Genomic DNA, 10,328 nt, shown 5'->3' with positions numbered 1-10,328 from the left:
ATTGTGAGCTTCGCTAAAAGACCAACTCTTGAAGGTTACAAAAAAAAAACAAATGTGGAGTTCAAGTCCATAGAATGAATGGCAAAACTTCCACTTATTTCAGTGGAACTGACGTTTCAGTCCACCCTTTGTAGAAGAACTCACTGGCTAGGATCCTTTCCTCATGAGAAACTGGGTTTGGCTTACCGTACATCCATTACCAGGACTTCACATATGTCAAAAAAAGCACTTACTTTTAGCACTCAGTGGTACTTTATTTAAATTTATGTAATAGTCCAAATAATACAAGGCATGAAAATAGAAATTGTGTTCAAAGTTATCCAAAGAGCTTACTATTTTGCTAGAGGTAATTTATAGTAACTTAAATCACAGTGTTCTTGCATAATCAGATTTCCAAGACCACGGAACAGCCATTCTGCCTAAGGCCCAGGCAAGCTAACTATCATCATAGGTGGGTACTTGGAAAACAGCTAAAATGTGGGAAACGTTTCTTCAAATACTCCTAGTGTGTCCAGTTTAGAGACTTCATAAATTGACCTGTCCTCAAACATAATGATTCTTTAAAACAAAATGTGACTTATGAATGGATGCTGAGCAAGTATCCTGTATACTGAATACAACCCACTACATTGAATCTTCTGGCCTATGCCCCATTTGTAATAGCCTCATTTCTTATGGACCCCTCAGGATGTTTATCTGTGTGTATGCATTCTGTAGAACAACTCTGTTGAGTCTTTTGCCCACATGTTGTACGGCGGGTTTGCTTTTTTTCTGTAGGTCTGGTTATTGGTCACAGAAAGGACAGTGGCTCTATCTTGCCACCTTACTGAAAGGATTGGAAACTACTGTTTTCTTAAACGTGTTCCCATTCTTTCATGACAATGTGATTTATGGTCAGTCATGGTATATGCAGAATTAACTTTGCTGAAGTCAGTGACTTTCATGACATGATTTGCTTTCTAAAAAAGCAAATGATTTCCTTTCTAAAAAAGGCATAAGAAAATAATAATAGTAAAAGTAACTGGCTACTTAATCTTAAATTGTTCTGATTAATGTTTTCTCTTCTTTCTTTCCCTTCATTTTTTCTCTAACAGAAATACGGAAAGTAATCATGAGTCAGTTACAAAGAAATCATGAATTGTTCAGCAACTCATCTTAAGTTCACACCAAAAACTTGAAATAATATTTATACATTTGAAAGCTTACAATATTTAATTCTGTGTGACAAATACTATTCCAGTTTAAAAAAAAATGAATTTTGAAATACAAAATTAAGCCTGACCTGAAACATGTTAAACATATGAACAACTGGAAACTTCAGAGTTAGCAGTGAACAAATTAAAATTTAATTCACTCTGTCTGGTCTCACTGTGAATTTTCATTTTCTTTCGGGACTCAATGGCTCTTAAATATGCCTTAGTATAATTTTTGATACATAATATCATTTTGACAAAGTTACCAGCACCTATCTCATCTGCAAGAATTATTACAAGCATATGTAAATCTATTTAATGCAATTATTGTGCTTAATGTAAATTAAAACATTGAGAAATCTGCTCGAGTTAGCTGTACTATGCAAACTGGTTTTAGAAAATACAGTCTGTAGTATATCTAACTAACTCCCAGTCTGCTATGACTTTTCAAGAGTGGCTATGCTTTTAATATCCTTTAGGGTTTTATTTAGCCTAGGCAGAACCTTTGAGTCTGCATGACACCAGTGTTATTGAATAGGAGGTTTTGGAGGAGCAAGTAATACTAATGGTGATAAAATGCCTGCTCTGCATTTCCTCATTTAACATTAAGTCCATGTGCACAATCTCCTCTCCTTCTCCCTCAGCTCATTTCCAATAGAGACATTTTGTCTTTCCACTTTTATTCTGCTTCCTGTCACAAACAGACCGCTCATTTTCAGAGTTCTTTAAACTCTTTGAACTACAAGGAAAAGAGGGTAAAAGAAACAAGTGTGTCTTCTTAGGGCACTGTTTTCTTAAATTAGGTAGAAGACATCTCTGTTTAACTTCACTGAGCCCCGTTCCCGGCAGGTAGCTTGTGTAGTTTCTTACATTTGGTGTCGACTTCTTGAGGGAAATTTTTGAGTTAATTTTTTGTCAGTTCTGTGGAGTTGCTCTCTGTCCTTTCTTTGTTTCTACTTTGAGTTGGTACCTTCTACTGATGGGGGTTCATAATCCACCGAAGAGCATCCTTTATCTTCACAAATGTCCTGAAGGAAACAAGTCTGTTTCATTCATTAGCTTTATAAGGTTTAGTATAGCCTATGGTCACTCTGGATAGCAAAGGAGAAAATAAAGTATACGAACAGAAGGCAGTGACATTATTAGAAACTCCTGAAACTTACAAAAATATTGCTTTTTTTTTTTTATTTGTGTATGTGCAAAATAGACATTTTTGACAGGAGTAATTTCTCTGAATTTTTCAGGAAACATTTACAATATGAAATAGAGAGTTTTGTATACTACTCTGTATATGTAAGTCTTGCTCTTTTTCATACCAGGCTCAATTGTCATTCATATATTTGCTTCAAAATATGCCTTATTCTAACATTGTACATTTTATCAGATGACAAACTGCATTCTAGAATCACTTATTTTATGAGGAATTTTTGCCATCCTGACCAAATAGCAGCCCTGAACATGACATGATTTTGTAGCTGCCAAGCACACCCCCTTATGGGACCATAATTAGTGGTATAGCAATGACAATTTTGCCTCCTCTCCTACAACATTAGTGGAAACAGAACTTAACAATATGTGAATGTTGTTTATTCCAAATTATTCGGTGGTTAAAGAAGGGGCCTGAATCTAGGGTTCTGTTCCTTACTCTTACCTCCATGTGTCAAACAGTGGCAATATTTTTTGTGCTCCTCTCTTTTTGCTGTTGTTGGTTATTTATACCCTAAGCTTTTTTTCCAGTTGTCTTTCTATTTGCATGCATAATTTCATGGCTCCTACATGAACAGTGGCTTTGACTTTATAAACACTCCTTGAGGTCCTGAGGTTATTTTTCTGCAGCATCCATGTATTTCCTCCAAACAGAGGGTCTGAGTCTGGAAACATGATTTCCAATACAAATCTGCATACAAGAACTCAGTAGATCTGACTTAGCTCCGCATCTGCAATTATGCCATGTCAGAGGCAGCTTGTTCTCCTAAAGCAAAATATTTTTTACTCGGAACAGAAACACTGCAGAGAAAAATCACCTTTTTAGTCATGCACAACTGTAGCTACTTTATTTGCTTACCCAGGAATCAGCCTTTATGCACATACACATGTGCATCAAAGTCTGAATTGTACCACTTTTCCACTGTTTCACTTCCCAGCTATTTTGCTTCATGCTGTGCAGCAACACATAAATTCTCCTGTCCTTCCAAGGTCACCATAAAGTCACTAGTTATCACCTCCAGTGACTTGAGGTCCTGTGGAAAGCATAACTCTAGAAATAAAATTATCAATAAATATATATATGCAGTCTCCAAAAAGCCTTTGAAATTGTTGCAGGGCTCATATGTTAAAGAGTGGAGCTTATTGTTCAGCTGTGATTTTCAATACACGGTTCAAATAAAGATGTTTGTATTATAGGTCTGATAAGACTATGAAAATGATGCAGGTTTTTCCCATGAATGTGCAGTATACTTTGCTGTACAGCTAAAGATCTTGAGCAGGTAAATTTGTGGAACAAAAACGTTGTCACAACCTACATACTCTTGTTCATGTTAGGAGCAAAGTTAAGGAACAGATTTCATGCTTAAATAAACATTTTTTGCAGAGTGGTTAGAGAAAATATTGCTAAGTGCAATTCCCATACCTAACCTCAGCACGTATTGGACGTGTATTGGACAGAGTTCAGGTTCACTTCAGAAAATTCAGATGTTTAGCTCCATAACCAGCATAGTGCAGCTGTCTCTTTGTTGTTCTTACATTCTAAAATCTGTCTCCCCTTGGTAATAAGTTTTTTTTAGGACAATCTGCTCTTCTATCCAGAGTGAGTCACTCTAGCATCTGGTAACTTCTGGTGAAAATAGGTGTTGATCTACTCCAACTGTCTGAAAAATTTAATAAATTAATGTTTACACCCAAAATATGACCTCTTTGCATTGCCAGTATCAAACCAATAGCTTTCATTCTTTTAAGTTTCTCGTACTGCAAGTAATGTCTAATTGCAAAATGTTTGGTATCAACAACTAAATGATGCCACAGAGATACAAAATAGTATTTCATTACTATTTATATTTTTGTTGTTATTTTAAATATAGCTATGAGATCCAGGGAGATTTATGTCTGACAAAGGTTCTTGGAAAGTTAGTTTATATGCTGGTAGAGTATAAAAGATATTTTCTCTGCTTTGTCTTCCATGGAGGCTAGCAAAAACAGCAAGCTGGACAGGGCAGATTCTAGGGCACAGTGAAAGATGACTTTTTGATCGACACTCATTGTCACTGAAGGTTGGAGAGCAGGATTCTTACTTGTGAAACAGGAGGTTGCAAGGCTAGGATGAATTAAAAAAATGCCAAGAGATTTACTTACCATACTACGTCTTTGAACTGTATGTTTCTAAGCTATTTTTTAAACATATTTCTCTAGTTCATAAACTATTCTAAATGATACTTGGATTGTACTTTGTCACATTCCTGTAAAGACGCCGGTAACTGAGTCTAATCATTCATTTTGAACAAGCTTTGCTATTTAGGCAATATTATTTATCTCCTTTCTGTTTCTTCATCCATCTTCACATCTTTTTTGCTTCTGTAATCTTCTGTAATCATTTTACCTGATTTTTCTTGTTGCAGGATTTTTGCTGCAGATGGCTATAATTTCTGAAAACCTAGTGTATGGGAGGGTAATGTCAGCTGCTCAGGACCTGACCTTTAAGATGCAAATCATTTGAACACCCGATGAAATGAAGGAGATTAATATGTCTCAAATTTGGGCCTCAAGGAAATTGAATGCCAGATTTTTGTGCGCAGTCACAAATCACAGAGGTGTGCTTGTGATGGTTGTGGATGGATTAAAGCTGCTTTGATCTGCTGTGATCTGAGGGCTGCTTTGCAAGCAGTTGTCTCTAACATACATAGCAAGAGCAGCCCAAGAGCCCTATAATTACCATTACATCAACATTCTGATCAGTTTGAGGTGAGAAATGACGTGGGACAACTAAGATATCATCACTACTTGAAAGCTTCCAATAACAGTAAGGTTTAAAGCAGGGAGAGATGCATATGCACACCATTTACGAGTAATGATACCACCTGCTGAAAGTACTTTGCCTTCTGTTTTCAGAAACCATTCTTGGTATGTACTTGAGATACTCATTATGCCTACCTGGTAACATTAGCTATTCTGCCTCATTTGTTTCATGATATACCTATAGATATGTGTGTATGTGTAAGTGCTATAAATACCAGTCTGTATTTTCCATGCTTAAGTCAGTTTTTGTTCTAATTCTCATTTATTATCAAATTATTTCATCACAGAGTCACAGAATTGTAGGAGTTGTAAGGGACCGTAGGAGATCATCCAGTCCAACCCCTCTGCTAAAGCAGATTCTTTAGAGTTGATTGCACAGGAAAGTATCCAGATGGGGACTGAATATCTCCAGAGAAGGGGACTCCAAAAACCAGATTGTTCTACGGCTCTGACCCTTACAGTCAATAAGTTTTTTGTCATGAGACGGAACTTCCTGTGTTCCAGTATATGCGTGTTGCTCCTTGTCCTGTTGCTGGGCATCACTGAAAGGAATTGGGCCCCATCCTCTTGACACCTGCCCTCTAGATATTTGTAAGTGTTGAACAGATCCCCTCTCCATCTTCTCCAGGCTAAACAGTCCGAGATCTCTCATCCTTCCCTCATAAGAGTGATGCTCCAGGTCCCTAATCATCTTTGTAGCCCTCCGCTGGACTCTCCAGTAGTACCCTGTCTTTCTTGAACTGGGAAGCCCGTAACAGCACACAGTACTCCAGATGTTGCCTCACCAGGGCAGAGTAGAGGGGAAAGATTACCTCCCTCAACCTGCTGGCCACAGTCTTTTTAATGCACCTCAAGATACCAGTGACCATCTTGGCCACAAGGGCACTCTGCTGGCTCATGGCCAACCTGCTGTCCACCAGGACACCAAGCTCCTCTCCATAAAGAACTTCTCTGCAGAGCTCTGCAGAGCTCCTTATCAGCAGGTCATCCCCTAACCTTCATTGATGCATGCAGTTATTCTTCCCCAGGTGTAGGACATTACAGTTGTCTTTGTTGAACTCTTCAGATTGCTCTCCGCTCAACTCTCTAACCTGTCCAGGTCCTGCGGAAAGGCAGCACAGCCTTCTGGTGTGCCAGACACTCCTCCTAGCTTTGTATCATTAGCAGACTTGCTAAGGGTGTACTCTATTCCTTCCTCCAGGTCACTGATGAAGATGTTGAGCAAGATAGGTCGCCCAGAGAGGTTGTGGATGCCCTATACATGGAGGCATTCAAGACAAGGCTGGATGTGGCTCTGGGCAGCCTGGTCTAGTGGTTGGCAACCCTGTGCACAGCAGGGGATTGAAACTAAATGATCTTTAAGGTTCTTTTCAACCCAGCCCATTCTACGATTCTATGATGAGACCAGACCCAATACCTGATCCCTGGGGAACACTGCTAGTTTAGACTCTTTGCCACTATCACAACACTCTGAGCTCTACCAGTAAGCCAGTTCTCAGACTACCTCACTGTCCCCTCATCTATCCCAAGCTTCCTAAGCTTAATTACCAGGATGCTGTGGGAGACAGCATCAAAGACCTTAATGAAGTCAAGGTCCACAGCATGAAATGCTCTCCCCTAATCTATTCAGCTGGTGGTGACATCATAGAAGGCTACGACATTGACCAAGCATGATTTCCCCTTCGTGAATCTGAGCTGACTACTACTGATAATCTTCTTTTCTTCCACTTGCTTGGAGATGACAACAAGAATTAACTTGCTACAACACCTTCCAAGGAACAGAGGTAAGGCTGACCAGCCTGTCGTTTCCTGAGTCTTCCATCTTGCCCTTTTTGAAAACAGGAGTGACATTAGCTTTCGTTCTACCTTCAGGTACTTCTCCTGTTCTCCATCACCTTCCATAGATGACAGAGAGTGGTCTGCCACTTCCCTCAGCACTCATGGGTGCATCTCATCAGGGCCTATGGATTTGTGTGTGTCAGATTTGCTTAGATGATCTCTAACCAGATCCTCCTTGACCAAGGGGAAGTCTTCCTTTCTCTGGACCCTCTCTCTTACCTCCAGGGTCTGGGATTCCACACTTAGCAGTGAAGACTGGAGCAAGGAAGGTATTCAGTAACTCCACCTTCTCAATGTCCTCCATTACCAGGGCACTCGCCTCATTTAGCACTTCAGTAAAGCCACTGAACCATTTTGCCAAACTTTTCAATGAAAAACTGCTGCCTCACAGTACTTGAGAACACATCATGAATCCAGGAAGGAGGGACTTGGCTTAAGGTTTTGACCCATCTTCATGATTAGTTTAAGGGGAAAGGTTGTAGATCTAATGTTGGCCCTAAGTCAAGTTAGCATAAAAGACTGTGGATCCTTACAAATAGTCTTTTCATTAGTTGGTCGGTGTCTTTTTAGAAGAAAAGGATAGGATGACAGGGAGCTCATTCTCTTTTTCTTTTCTATAATTTCTTCTTTCTCTCTGTGTCCACCTTTGCCTAAACTTCCCATTTTCATTATATAAAATTAAAGGAAGAGAAAGGATAAATCTATGTCCAGACACTTTTAGCATGAATGGAGATTTACTTATGACTCTGCAGTACCAAAGCAAAGGAAAGATACTATCAACAAATGAACACAACGGACATATAATATCCACATTCTGAAAAAACTTTCCCCTAATCCCTAGCAATTGTGAATCAGATGCCAGATGAAGCCATGATAGTAAATGAGCAGAGGTAGTAGATAATAACTGAGCTCAGATAGTATTTGCTGTTCCTATATTCAATCTCATCCTTGTGCTAACTAGCTTAGAAAAAAAAATAACAATATGTTATAACAAAAATAACATGTTTTATCTAGACTCATTCTCAGAATTCATTTCAGGCTTTAGGTACCTCCCAGATTTTGAACTCCCAACAACCTGCATTATTTCTGAAAAGGGGCAGGAGATGATTTAGAAAATATCCACTTTCCTCACAGAATTTGTGCCTAGAATGAGAAAAAGAGAGTTCCAGTTCTTGCAGAGTTTCCATCCCTGTCATTTTCGAAATTTAGACAGCTGGAAGAAACTTAGAAAGAGAAACTGATCTTTTTACATCAGTCTTTATGAAATATTAGCTTTGAATCTCTGGATGCCTGCTTGGCTTTTCAAATCTTTCTTGCATGCCACTATGAATTGCAGTCTTGGCTTGCAAGAGTTTGTCATTTTTTTTAGAAAAGTAGTAAGTCTCTGTGAAAACCAAAGAAAAGGCTGGGACAATACACATTTGCTTGAAGACCTGCTTGGTTTTTTCTTAACCTTTACGATCAGACATTTTGTAATATGTTGGATAACTGGCGTGCTGCCAGCTCTCTTACATCGGCCACCCACCTTCCACAGTGATATCAAGAAAGTCCCCAAGTTTGCATTATTTAATCGCAAGGAAGCCTTTGCTGTCTTTGACTGCATAGATGGCAAGAAAAAGGTTAGGAGTCTTTGGATTGGACTGCATCCCTTGATTCTAATTTGTTTTTTCTTCTCAACAGAGGCCCTCTGGAATAAAGAAATTTTCTGTTTGGTATACTTGCAGTAAGAAAATAATGTTCCAATCAATGACAGGTACTTTAAATTTCAGCTAATTTCAAAGTGCATAATACTACCAGGAGAAAAAAAACACATGAAAAATGCATGGAGCTCAAAAAAGCCTTTCATACACCCTCCTGGAGGATTGTGTTTTATTCAGCTATGCCCAGTGCAGTGTTTGGTGCACAGATCTGCATGCTTCATCTACCATTCTCCTATGCTTCTCTCTTCTAGTGTCCCTGTAGTGCCACTGGAAAGTTAGCACTTCTTTTGTGAGATCATTTAAATGATCTGATACATTATCAATCCTGCAGAGTTGCTTGATAAGAGAGATTGAAAAGTTTTGACACGGTATGGAAATGGTTAAGGAGATTAAGCACTATTTTTTTTTTTGTGACCACTTTCCCTCTCAAGAGTTTAACAATGAGATCATTGCTTAGCTGGGATATATTATGAGTTATAATTTCACATTTGTCCTGGAATGAAAAGGATTCAGTTCATCTACTAAGGAGCAACTCCATGTCTACTACTTGGTGGGCTCAAAGGAGAGTTCTGCACAGCATGATGCCATGGGTTATCAGAATTCTCCATCTAGTATCACAATCATCACAAAGCACTCCCAAAACTGTACAGCTTGTGTTGTGCAGACATCTGTGTCTACACAAGCCATTTTACAAGAGAATCAGCATAATCCAATGTCGGGAGAAGCTACTAGCATTTTGATCTCCTTTTTTGTACTCTGCATCCAATACCATCTGCTCCTTGGCTCTTCCTGATGTTTTTTTATGTGGTGAAGCTCTTAGACAGGATGTTTTTATTTGTTAAGGGCCTAGCCTAGGGTAATGATAAACAGGAATCCAGCACTATGATGAATATCGAGTTGCTTCATTTTCCTGACATTGTGGAATGTGTCATTTACTCAGATGTGTGGGGCTAACACAGACAAGAAGAAAGGCTCCTCATACCCAGATATAAGCTAATACTCAGAAGTAGAATAATACTACAACTACTAAGTTTTTTATGATTTTGTCTCCAAATGTCCCCTTATTTTCAGTTAAGAGAAGTCAAGACCTGTAAATACATATTAAAGAACCCCAGAAAAGTGAAATGATTTGAATATTCTTGTAGTGGAAGAAGGAAAGGTGGAAAAAGATTATTTTCCATCTGTTAAGGCAAAGTCAGAGACTGTGGCTGAATTAAAACCTGACTTCATATGCTAGAGCCTTCATCTTCCTCTGCAACTAAAATATAAAAGATGCAGGAGAACTCAGTTGCCTGACAACACTCTTATGTACAAATCAAAAAACAAGGTTACAGAATTCACTTCTAAAAGTATAAAATCTTCTACATTTATTTGCCTTAGGTAACAAAGAAATTTTGAGATGATGGGGAACAGAATGCAAGGACGATAATTTACTTTTTGAGTTCCACCCATTAGCACATTCTTTATCTTCATAAACCAAACAGGAAGAATTATTAAAACATGTTACATCAATTAGGCATACATTAGGGAAAAAAACTTGCTTCTACAGGTATCGGTGTAGAAGCAAGCACTTCATATTCACTTTAAT

The 10,328-nt window shown here is 38.5% G+C and overlaps 1 long non-coding RNA gene across 1 annotated transcript; it reads right to left on the bottom strand.

Moving 5' to 3' along the window:
* On the bottom strand, nucleotides 234-6,009 carry LOC110389730. The gene is made up of 2 exons (XR_002433358.1): nucleotides 3,259-6,009; nucleotides 234-2,221 (listed from the first exon to the last, which is right to left on the bottom strand). It is a non-coding gene; the product is annotated as an uncharacterized LOC110389730 (long non-coding RNA).

The sequence above is a fragment of the Numida meleagris genome, chromosome Z (genome assembly GCF_002078875.1).
Source record: "Numida meleagris isolate 19003 breed g44 Domestic line chromosome Z, NumMel1.0, whole genome shotgun sequence".
NCBI lineage: Eukaryota > Metazoa > Chordata > Aves > Galliformes > Numididae > Numida > Numida meleagris.
Note: the sequence above shows the minus strand (reverse complement) of the source record. Positions and strands in the feature narration are given on the sequence as shown.